Below are 12829 nucleotides of genomic sequence, written 5' to 3'. Positions count from 1 at the left end.
CAGGCGCCGCTCCGCCCGCCAGGGGCGGCCCCGGCCGCGCGCCCGCCCTCGCCTGAGGGAGCGCGGGGGTGGCGGCTGAGGGGCGGCTGCCGAGGGCGCTCGCACCCTCCCGGCGTGAGGGGAAACGGCCACAAACTAAAACACAAGATTCGCCCCAACGTGTGGAAGAGCTGCCTGCCATGGAGCGGGGCAGAGCGCTGGAATTGGGTGGCCAGGGAGGGTGCGGGTCTCCCTCTCTGGAGATAGCCCGCATCCATCTCGGCGCTTTGCTGTGTCACCTGATTTAGGTGACTCCTCCGTGGCAAGGGGTTTTTCAGAGGTCCCTCCCAACCTTGAAAATTCTGTGATCTTGTAAAAATTTAATGTAAAGCTCACTTTTAAATGAATTACAAGTTAGCACACCGTAACGCTGTGTGGGTATTTAATGTCCCTGAAGCTTGGGTGGGACAGTCGTTATAAGAGGTAAAGTCGAAATAGCTGGACACAGTAAGGCTGGAAAATGCTGCTGACAAATCCCAGCACAGTTTAAACTAATTTTGTTTCTCTAGTTGTTTGTGATTGGTAAGAATTGAATTTTAAAAACCCATTAGTCCGGCACTGAAAAGTTCCACTTTGCACAAGACATGGACTGCAGCCTTACATCCAGCAATAATCAAACATACAAGTGATAATTTACAGATCCCACCTCCAAGATTTCAAGGCCCGTCTTTTACATAAATTAACACACTTAAAATGTAGATTTTTCAAACCGGGAAGTCGCATGGCTCTGTGCTCTTCACAACAGTCATGGAAAATTATCAAAATCTTTGTCACACAAACTTTTCCTTTGGAGATTCAGCCTCAGACTGAGGCACTTGGCTCTATTCAGCTCACTTGAAATGGCACCAAACACTGCAACTTTTTCACGGTGATTCAGCCCAAAGGTATTTAGCAGAGATGTATATGCTTGGAAAGCTTCGTTTTCCCTTATTTTTGGTCCTGCACTGTTTGCAGGTCATATGAGGTCTTGTAAATCAATCGTGGCTCACGACTTGCTGGCACAGGTTTGTCTTACACACATTCTGTGCTTATTTTATCTTCATTTTTATCTTTTTTATTTCTTTGTTTATCTCAAAGAGTCAGCTCTGGGGACAAGTGTTCCTGACCTTCCACTTCCCTGTCACAGTTTTTCCTGCTGCTTTCTGTTTCACAAGGAAAATTGGCTGCTTGCTACACCCGCTCACAGCCTTGCATTGATTGCATCCCCACTTCAGGGGCTTGAGGCATTTATAAAGACAAGTAATTAAGCTTTGCCATCCCTGGAGTGAATTATCCCTCATCTTCCCAACAGCAAAGCAAGAGGCAGAGAGAAATAGGAGTGTGTACAGTGTCACCCAGTGAGAAACAGCACACAGGAGAATTCTTTGCAAGTGTTGTAGCTCTAAAATAGATTCTTCATCCATTTGAAAAAAATGCCTAAACCTACCTGAGACTGTCACCTTAGAGGAGGGAAACCACTTCTGCTTGGGGCAAGGAGTCATTATTCCATGCAATTATCAGAACCATTTTGTTTAAAAAGCTCCTTAATGGAGAAGGCTGCCAGCTGGAGACGTTTGTTCCAAAAATGAAAACACATTCCTTCAGTTTACATCCAATTCTTATCAGGGCCTTCACCTATCACCACTGCTGCCTCTCTGCCTGCAGCCAGATCTGAAATGCTCTGTAGACAAGGAGAGAGCTTAGAGCAATCCCTGGCTGCTCTCACAGCCAAACATCTGCTCACCCAAACAGCATTCCAGACATGCAGTACACCTGCCAGCTTCACAGCAGCACACGGGGAAAGAACAGGGAAGCGATTTCTCAGGCATTTACATTTGGTTTTAATAGTCAGGGAGCTTTTTGGATGCATGGGTGACATCCATCCCGCTCTGGGAAAAAAAGGTGGCTTGGGCTCCACACTGACATCTTCTGGGGGATGGACCCTGCTGGGGAAAGGAGGTTTTCCTCTCCTCTTGGACTCTGTTAACACCCTACTTGTTTTAGACTGAAGCTAACAGCTAGAGCACACAGGACAGAGCAAAGACTTGAAGTAGGGATATAGAAAAGGAAATCTACAGTAAATCTATAACCTTCCTCTCCTCCCTGCTCACCTTCCCTCTGCTCTTCAGCAGCACGACACAGAAGCTTAAATGCATTTTAAGGCATTTTTGAATCTGCTTCCTCAACTTCCAGAAATCTTGAAATTGCAATCCTTTGGGGCCAAAGAGAGTCCTGTTCATAGGTGACTTCTGTTCAGTCCTGGGATGGCTCCCCAGACAGAGACTGCCTGTGGCTTTTGCCGACTGCTGGCACCATCTGCAGGCCCTGCAAGAGAGGGAAGAGGAAGAACTCAGACAAATTTCTCACACCTTGATTTGAGTCTCTTTGCCAGTCAAAATGGGGAAGAAACAGATTGCTACAGGCTGTGGAGGGATGAGTTTGTCAAAAGCCAAGGATCTGCATGATGCTGCCTCAGGAAGATCCCAAGGTGACACCTTCAGTGGAAGCAATATGTTGGCATGTGGCCAACTCAAGATAAAATTCTGTGCTTTACATATGGATTAGAATGGGGTTATGAACACCTCTGAAAATGTATTTTCTCTTTCTAAGAGGTTCTTTTTGGCTAAAGGGAGATGGAGTGTAACTCCTTCTGGAACATTGCCCGTGTCATCTGTTGCAAAGAAAAAAGGCTTAAAACTTGGCTATAAAACCTCTACCCATGTGACTGCTTTCACAACTGGACCATTTGTGTTGCATTTACAGCTCTTTTAGTTCAGATTGCACCAGAGCAAGTGCTGAAGAGTGCCACAGCTCTTCCTGTGCCAGCCAACCTGATATTTCATTTCACTTGTTTCTGTAGGTCCTGTCCTTTGCTGTGCTGGGTGGTGCTGGAGGAGCGCTGCCTTTTGGCAGTACCTTGAGTGGAGTCCCCTCTGTTGGAAGCAGGGAGAACTTTGTTATAAACAGTGGACACAGAGCACAGATTAAAAGTATTTTGCAATGTATGAGTTGCTAATATCTAGCCAAAATAAATTAGAGCACTGTAAATCAAAAGCTAACAAATTTTTAGTTTAAAAAAACTAAGAAAAACTTATGAGGATCAATAAACACCCCTTGTCAGAACTGTAGGATTCTGGCAACATTTCAATAGGATTGGGGTGTCCAGTTCCCCTTAACTCCTCCTGGTATTGAGAGCCCGCACAAAGCAAAACAGCTGAAGCTGGCAGATGATCAGTGCAGCCCATCACTGGTGTCCTTGCTGAGGCTTAGCTTGGATATGAAACAAAGGCTAAACTGAGATCAACAACTTGCTGCACATGAACCCAACAGAACATTGGTGCCTCCCCATAGGTTACAGATGCATAGCTGAGGCAGTTTTCTACAAAGGATGTGCTTTCTTACCTGTCAAAATCTACTTAGACCATGTAAAACATATGATTATCTTACCGATAGTTCTGATCATTAGTGTTTGCTCTGACTTATTTCTCACATGCCAATCCATCTTCTCCAGCAGAGCTGATGCAGGATGTCCACATCTGTGAGATGTGATGTCAGGCACAGAGAAATCTCTTTGGCCCCTGAATCACCTGAATGGTGATGGACAAGAGCCCTGGCCTTGGTGGCAATGGATCTGCTGCTTGCAGCTTTGGATGGATGGAGGAGGCTGGCTTGGTGCAGGTGGCTCTCACAGACTTTGCCTGTGCTGGGGCTTGAGGGAGTCCAGAGCTTATCTTTTGAGATCTGAAAACATCAAGATGAGTTAAACCCAGTGGTGTTGTCTCTGACCTCTGACTGTTGTCTGCATTGCACCAAAAATATTCCCTGCCTTCCCACCTGACTGGCTCAGCTTGCTCTTTAGGCAGGAGGTCAGGGGCATTGTAGAAGAATAAACTTATTTCCTCATGCAGTTTGTACTATGTTTCTCTTACTCTATTTCAAAACCACCTGCTCCCCAGGGTCTGTGCCTTGTGCTCAGCTCATCCCTTTTAGAAAAAAAACACTAAGATAAGTTTGTGTTCCCACCCTGTGAAAGTTTGGTTCTTTTGTTTTTTGGCAATTTCCTCCAAGGTCTCTGGACTCAGTAGAACAGCAGCAATGTCTACAGGAGGCTTTTTCCCATGGAAAACCTCACATTCACTAGGTTTAGCTGCTCTGCATGTTCTGCCATCACAAGAGCAGGACTCTTTCCACAACAAATGTGCCTTGAATTCAGTTCCTGCTGTACTGACCTGCTGAACAGAGCTTTCTGGCAAACCAGAGAAAGTTGGGCAGAGATGGGTATCCAGAGACCACGCTTCCTACAGAGTGTCATTTTAGATGATCTGTAACTGCCACTGTGAACAAAATATGCCAAGAGGTTAACAGATGAAAGCACAGACCCCGTATCGACAGGCAGAGATGGAACATGTCTAGCTGAGAGCTGTCAAGCTGTGGGGAAAGCAAGAAACCTGGTAAACATGGTGATAAAGAACACAGCAAGGAATACCTCAAATTCATTTTTGTCCCCTGATCCCTCACTATCTTGGCTACTTTATTTGGTTTTAAAGCCTGGCAACAGAAGCAAATTGAAACACGTCCTGTAGCTCTCTCTGCAGAGAAGGCTCCTGCTAAAACAGAGCTGCTTTGCAAGAGCAATATACCAGGAAAGCTTTTTAAGGGATTTCAGTTTCTAGGGTCCTTCTAGTTTGGTATCTCCCAGCTTTGTGGACTTACCTGGGAGGTTCCAGGTCCCCATGCCCTAGAGAATTAGTCTAATAATAAGAAAGACTTGTCTAACTCAAGGATGAAGGAGGGAATGTCAAATTTTACCTGCCAGGGAATATCATTCATGCCTGTCCTGCGCTGTTCTACCAGCAGCAGGTTGATCTCTTCTCTTGCTGCTTCCTGAGGTTCCTGTGAATCCATGAATCCATGACATCCCTGGCTTCCTCCTCTGCATTTCTTCCTTTCTCCTCCTTTGATGGCTTATCATCCCTGCATGCACCCTGAGCCTTCTCTGGTTTCCTGCTGCCAGAAAAAAAAAAAAAAAAAAGGAACTTCTGGGACACAGTGACATAGCTCTAGTGGTACATAGCCCTTCATTGTGTCTGTCCAGCCTCTTCTTCCATGACAACAGCAGAACTACTTAGTCCAGGCTGCTCTGGAGCTGCACAAACCACACAAAAGAACACAATTACCTTCCTCCCTTTGCCTCCTTTGTGATCTTTCCATGGAAGGAACACCCCAACAAAAATTACTGCCTATTCACAGGTACTTGTTGAATATCTTTCATGTCTTCAAGATTGTTTTAACCATAAATGACCCAAATCCTAAGGAATCAGAACTTCCAGTAGCCAAAGGGAGTCTACAAGAAAGATGAAAAAAAATTTTTTACAAGGACATGTAGTGGCAGGACATGGGGTAACGGCTTCAAACTGACAGAGGCAGGGTTAGATGAGATGTTAGGAAGAAATTCCTTACTGGGGGGGGTGGTGAGGCACTGGCGAGGGTTGCTCAGAGAACATGTTGATGTCCCATCTCTGGAAGTGTTTAAGGCCAGGCTGGATGGGGCTTCCACCTGGGCCAGTGGAAGGTGTCCCTACCCATGGCAGGGGTAGTGGCCCTTGGTGCTTCTCTGCTGCAGGAGAAGACGTTTCTGATCTGACATTAGGCCAAGTAAAATTCTGTGATGTCCCCCCAAAACTACTCTGGCACCAGGCCAGATGTTACAAGACATTCCTTTATAGGATTCTGCTTCTTTTTGCAGTCTTATCAAGTTCATCGTGTGCAGAAGACATCTGATACAGCTTTATGATTACATTATTAGCAATAACTAGGGCTCATTGCTATGCTTTTGTGAATATAAAGGGGAAACTGCATTGCAGGGAGATCTCTTCTGCCTTTGCACACACTAAAAGGAAAAAGGTATCTGTTTTCTGAGCTTGTTATCTAGAAATAACCTTGGCTATTGGTAGCAGAGGCCTATTATATCTCATGTATAGTCTGTCAGAGAACTTGACTATTTTCATTTCATTTCTTGCCAGATTCACTGACAAAAGGAACAATCCCTGGGGCAGAACAATCAGTATTTTAAAATCTTCACCCTGCTTGTCTCTCTATTTTTTTTCTTTTTTTAAATTACATTCAGTGGACCATAGAGCAGAGCTCGGTGTCCTGACACAGCCTCAGAGCCTGCGGTGACACAGGCTACAAACTCGGTCACCTCTCTGTGAGAGACAGGACTCCCCACAGCAAATGCCACCATTTGATGTCAAATCTCTTTTCAAGGGCAGGTTTGTGAAATTTAACACATTTTAAGGCTAAGGAAGATGCTGAGAAGGGCAATACCCAGAGTCACACAGTGCATCAGAGAGAGGCTCATGCAGAGAAACAGCTTCAGCTCCCCTGCCTGCCTCCACTGCCCATCGGAGTGTGCTTCCCACCGTGCTCCTCTGCAAGCATTCCTGGGCCCTGAGAGACCCAGCAAGCCCCACCACAACCCCACAGAGAACCCCTCTCCTGCTCTCTTCCCTCCAGAAGCCCCAGAGCCGTTCTGGCTCCTGGCTCTACATTGCAGAACCCTGAGGTTGTGGCTGACTGCACTTTTCTCCTTCTGGTTCTCAACCCTCTCCCTCAGCCACTTGACCTTCCCACATCTGTACCTGGCACATCATCCTCTGCCTTTCCATTTTCCTGCCCTGTTTTTTCACCTTCATGTTTCTCTTCTCATCTACAATTCACACAATTTTCTTTCTACTGTTGCCTTCATCTGCATTTCCTCTCTCACTCACACCTCTACATCGCCCTGCACTGCCTGCTCCTGAAGTTTATTCTTTCTTCATCCACTGCATCTTCTATTTCCACTTGCAAGCTTGCAGGTATTGGGTTGTTTATCCTCTTGTTTCACACCTGCCATGGGACACCTTCCACTAGCTCAGGTTGCTCCCAGCTCTGTCCAGCCTGGTCTTGAACAGTTCCAGGGATGGGGCAGCCACAGTTTCTCTGGGCAACCTGTGCCAGAGCCTCACCACTCTCACCAAATCTCTAAAGTCTACCTTCTTGGGAATCGTTTGCTCTGGTACCTGTGTCTTGCTGGTTTTTCTCAATAGGCAGAGCAAAGATCATTTGAGATTCTGGGCTGGGTTGATGTGTGCAATCATAACAGTCCTGCTGTTGCCCCCTAAGGAGTCCTGGAGAGATGCAATGTTGGTGTGGTTAATGTGGATGTGACAGGGTTTTATTGTGCAGGGGCAACCAGTGTGGCTGGGTACCCTGTAGTTCATTGAGATTCTGGTGGAGAATCCCAATTAGGAGTGAAGGAAATGCTGGTAAAAGACCATTCATTAGGCCCTCTCTCCATCAACAGTAAAATCAATAAGTAATTAACTTGCTACAAAAGAAGAATTTTTGCAAGAAAATTGCAATTTACACAAATGCACTGGCAGCATCCCAATTCTGCTCATGAAAGGAGCCTGCCTTTCCCTCCATGTCTCCTCCTTCCCGCTATCCTCTAGAAAACACATCTGTCATGAGCAGCACTGAGAGTTCAGCACCAAGGCTCGAGGTGAGGTTCATAAATGAGCTTGTAAAGTATCCATAAAATAACCGGCGTGGCAAAGAGCGTGTCTGCAACCTTTCTGATTTCCTAAGGGAGAGACAGCTTATGACAGCACACAGTCACTCTCAATCCTCCTTCCTCCTGACCCAAAAAATTTATTGTCCAATTTCAGCCAAATCTTATAGAAGGGATGAAACATTCAAAGGCATTAAATTAATTTAAAAACTCACTGGTCACCGGTGAGCTTAGAGATGTATGACCCACATCTACACAATTTCTTTAACCCTATAAAAGCTCCTTCCTTAATCCTCTGAGAGGCAAAATGAACAGATCTTTTCTGTTCCTGTTCAAAACACAGCAGCAGCAAAGCCCAACTGCCACATGAGCAATTTTCCCCAAAAAATGATGCTTGGCTTCCTATTTTGTCCTTCACTCCATAATTTCCTGCAGTTACCTCAGTGTCTCACCCCACAGTGACACTGCCTGGGAGAGACAGTGTGTGCCATCCAAAAAGGGTGACTGGCAGATGGGCAGACAGGTTAACTGCCCACCTAGGTGTTCAGAGCTAGAGCTGCAGTCTGTAAATGCTTTCTACAGCTACATTTGTTCTCTCTAAATCAGCCTCCAGCATGGCACAGATGCCTTTATCACCTCTTCCTTTTTAATGGGGAGGTTTGTCTCTACTGAATTCTACCTTAATTAAGTGACTTTTCTAACATGGCATCTTCACTGTTGCTTTAGCATTTAAGTGAGGTCCACACTTCCCAGTGAGAATGGCATTTTAACTCTCCACCCTTGTCCTCACAGTAAGCACTTAATTGGCTCTATATTTTAGCTGTGGTTTTCACAGCTGTATTTTATTCCTCTGGAGCAGAACAGCTACAGGGACTACTTTACCTGTTGGGCAGTATGCAAAAATGGTTGCACTGAAGCCAGAAATGACTCCTATCAGACTCTTTGTTGTGAGCATATATACTTCCTCCTAATTCAGTAAAAAAAAGCACAAACTTTTGGTCAGGCACAACAGCTGTCCAAATGATCTATACCTAATTACATTCCCTGTGATTTTCTCACTATGTTTTAGAAATTTCCTGGGCTTTGGAAGGATTCACAAGCTGTTTGAATTCTGATACATCATAAGAATGAGCAGAAAAGCACAGAGGTTTATTGAATTTTCTAAAGGCAGGCAAGAAGCAGGAGCCTACTGAAAGAAATATCCTTCAATATCATTATTTTATTGGACTCTGAACATGAAATGCCTTGGGTTTTTTGTGTCTGCTGAAGAAAGGAGTAAATTCACTCCCTGACCTTTACTGAGAAGTGCCACTGGGCTTCCAAAAGTGTCTTAGGTAGCACACAAAAGTGAAGTGTGATGTGAAAGAGAGCGCAGGTGCCTGAATTGCTGTGAGAAGCAAGGCTGCAGTCACATCGTGGTGATCACAAAATGCAGGCACTGATTAAATCCTCCCAGTACCCCTTTCCCCAGCCTGCAAAACACAGCTCAGGGAGGGCACCAGATCCTGTAAAACCACAGAGCACAGGGAAGAGCTGTGTGAGCAGCACGGCCAACAATGTGACAGTGACCTCATTCACCAGAGACCTCGGGAGACAAAGCTCCTCACCCCTGCATCTGGGGAGGGCCAGGGGGGAGGGACAGGCAGAATGACCCCACACGTCTCCCCCACTTCTCTGGCAAAAGGAGAACTCTGACAGCCCTCTCACCTTCAGCACTGTCACCTTTTATCTGGGTGACAAGTGGCCTCTGGGCTGTACGGTTCTGTTCACCTGCCAAAAACATTTATCTAAGCAGGGAAAACAATTCTAATGTTAAGCCTTAAAAAAAAAAATAAAAATGGAAGGCTGATACCCGGCTTGCTGTGTGATCAAAAACCATGTCAAATACAAATGTTTTTCCTCAGGATCTGCTATCTCACGAGATGCCATCTGGGTCTCAGCTTGGAGCCATCAGGACCCCTCTCTGTGATGGGGTGAAGTCAGAGGGAGAACCGCTAGGTCTGGGTTTGGGTCACAGCCTGTCGGGATTCCTCACAGCACCATTCAGGAATGCTGCACTGCAGCTTTGCCTGGAAAACACTCACACACACAGGGCTGAGGCTGACAGACTGGGTTTTGCAACTGATGTGGCAATTTCTGCAGTTGGAGACCTGCAAGATCCTTGGAGGGGCCGTTGAGCAGCGGAACGGTCGCTGGTGTTGGGTAAGAGCAGAGCCTGCAGGGACACAACAGACCCCAGGGAGGGAGGCAGGGACAGCACCTCTTACCTCAATTTTCAGCTAAGATTCAGACACAGGAACTGTGAAATTAAATAGTCAGGTTCCTCAGCAGCAAAATTGCCTGAAGCCTTTTGTGCAGAAGGACTGACGGATATCTGCATTGCTCAAGGACAGAGTCTTCATTCTGTGTCTGGCTTTTATTAAGGAAAAAAGCAAAGGTGAGAAGCAGGTTACAGAATGGTTCTGTTTCTTCTCAGTCTTTCAGGACTTATTTCAGTACATGATTATCACAGTGTGTAGTTACTGTGGAGAGTGGGGTTCTTTCTCCTCCACCAAAAGGGCTCACAAGGAGATGCTCAGGGGAAGGACACAAGAGAACCTTGTGCCTCCTTCTCCGGAGCAGCCTTAGTGCTCTCCAGGTAAACAGGTTGTTAGATGAGCAATGAGAGCATAGGCCAGCAGAGTAAGCCCACTGGTGCCCCAGGAGAGGAATGAGTGTCCAGGACAGGTGCCCATGGGGTTCAGGAAGCTTCAGAACTTTGGGGTTTCTTTTTCTTTTGCATTTCCTGCTAGATTCCAAGTCTTTAACAAGTATCTCTTTGATCTGCAAGTTTTCAATGACCAGAATTACTTTGTTGTTGTTGAGTTTTTTAATTCTTTCATTTTTACTGGTCTAGCTCAGGCTTTAAAACCTGAGGCAACACAAGAACAATCTGCAAAGGGGACTCCTGGTTTGTCCTTGGTGGCAGCATTTGCCTGCATGAGGCAGACTGACACGTAATCATGTGCACAGGCAAGTGTGACAGGCAGGAGCAGAGCCTGGAGAATGAGGTCAGCCTATTTCCTTGAGAAGTTTGTCCTGTAACACTTTCAGACCCCTTTTACTGGGCTCCTGTAACACCAAATTTTGCTCACACAGTGTATCCATGCATCCAAGAGCCCTCCTTTTCCAACCTGGGGCTACTGCCTTGTCTAACTAGCAGTATTCTAAAAGCACAAATCTTCTGCTGTTTCATGGAGGCATTAAAATATAACAAGCCACAAGCAGAGTCAGTTTTGAGTCAGGATTAATAACCAGACAGAAGCAGTTCTAAATGAGTTCAGCTGGGAGTAAAAATAGCAGGGAACATGAATGCAAATCAAAATACACCAGGAAATTTAAGTACTTTGACTGCCCAGTCAATTAATTTGCTTCCATAATTACAGTTATTTGCATTATTAAGAGAAAAGCATTCTCATAGACAGAAGTTACTCAGACTAATGTAATGCACATTTCCTTCCCAGATTTCCATTAGAGAAAATAGATCTTGGAGAACATGATGCAAGTCTGAATAAGCTGTATAAAAATAAAACTGATATCCTTGTGAGATTAATGGCTGCTTCAAAATAGAAAAGGAAAAAAAAGGTATTTCACAAGTAAGGTGCTAAACAAAAATTGCATTTGTAATCCATAAAGAAGAAAGAGAGATTCATGCTCTCTTTACTTCTGAGGGCTGCTGCCGTGTGATTATTGTGTGGAGACAAGATATATTAGAGAATTAGTGCGTGTTCAGGAAGGGTTCAGAGAGAGATCAGCTGAAGCACAATAAAAAATAATGGGATTTACATCGAAAATGAAGGTAAATAACAAGGGCACAATAAAAAGATAAAAAGATGTAGCAATGTAGAAGAGGTAGGTGGGAGCCTTCTGCAATTCTGGCCTCTGACAGAGGTGAGCAAGAGGTTGAAGATGCAGAACTGGAAAAAAAAGAACTGCCACAGCATGGGAAGCTTTAAAGCCTAGAGAGTTTAATGACATTTATAAAGTTAAAACCAGTTCATTCTCCCATGGTTTGCATGTTTATCTTGACAAATTCTTCCTCCCTCTGCCTCTGTTTCTGTCTCTAACACAGCAGGACTCTGAGAGATTGACAGGGAAGGCAGCAGGGTGAACTCAGCTGTGTCATTGCTGCAGCCAGCAGGAACCTTCAGAGGTCTGGGACCGTGGGCCCACAGTTGTAGAGCTGAGCACAATTACAGATTCCCCTGGTGTTCCCAAAACACCGATTCAAGTTATCCATGACAAAGAAAGGGAATTGCATTTCACTAAGTACCCATTTTGTTTAATCCCAGGTAACAATCATTATGAGCCTGTTCAACCAGATCAGAGCAAGTTGGCCCTGATCTCTGCAGGTCCCACAGGGTTCCTCAGGAGCTGGAATTCATCTGGAATTCATCACAGGACTGGAGCAATTAGAAAGTAGCAATTAAGTGCCAGTGCCTCGTGCCACAACTCAATCAGTCAGATACACTCTGCTCTGCTTGAAACACAGAATTTGACTCCAAGATTTAAAACACAATGGCACAACCTCTTTGTCAGCATTAATAACAGACAAGAGCACGTGTGTTTCAGCCTGTTTCATGTACAGGTGAAGCCCCAGAGGAAATGCTGCTGTGGGGTTAATGGGCCCCCTGAGGCTGGGATCCTGCTCTGGCCCTCACTCACTCACTGTGGGTGAGTGGCACAGGCCCACAGCTGTGCCTGGCAGAGGATCCGTTTGAAATTCCACCCAAGAACTGCCTTTGGGATCTCTGATAATAACAGAGATTTGAAAAATTCTATTTTCACCTTTCCATGGTGGTTTTTGCTCTCATAAAACACAGTGACATTCCCTTTGTGGCTCCTGGCAGAAGAGCTGGTGCTGCTAAAACATTTCATAGTGCACAGGAACAATGCTGCACTCAGTGAGCACTTATCAAAACAGACTGCTTCTACAGCCCCACCAGTCACAAGCAACTAGTTTCTATAGGAACCAGGTTTATCTCCACAATAACAAACCATGTACCAGTTAAATAAGGGTTTCACCAACAGCTCCCAGTCTCAAGCAGTGTAACAGACAATTTTGAGTAGTTCCAGCAGCAGTAAAGGAACATTTCTTTGTTGTGAACATCTCAGGATATCAGGTGAGCTCCCTAGCTTTGGACAGATTTTAATATTCACAATAATAAATTAATTGCAGTTTCATCAGCTCTCTAAACAGGGCTGAGGGACACTGCTGTG

This window comes from Passer domesticus, chromosome 15, assembly GCF_036417665.1.
Source record: "Passer domesticus isolate bPasDom1 chromosome 15, bPasDom1.hap1, whole genome shotgun sequence".
NCBI classification, from domain to species: domain Eukaryota; kingdom Metazoa; phylum Chordata; class Aves; order Passeriformes; family Passeridae; genus Passer; species Passer domesticus.
This window is presented reverse-complemented; position numbering follows the sequence as displayed.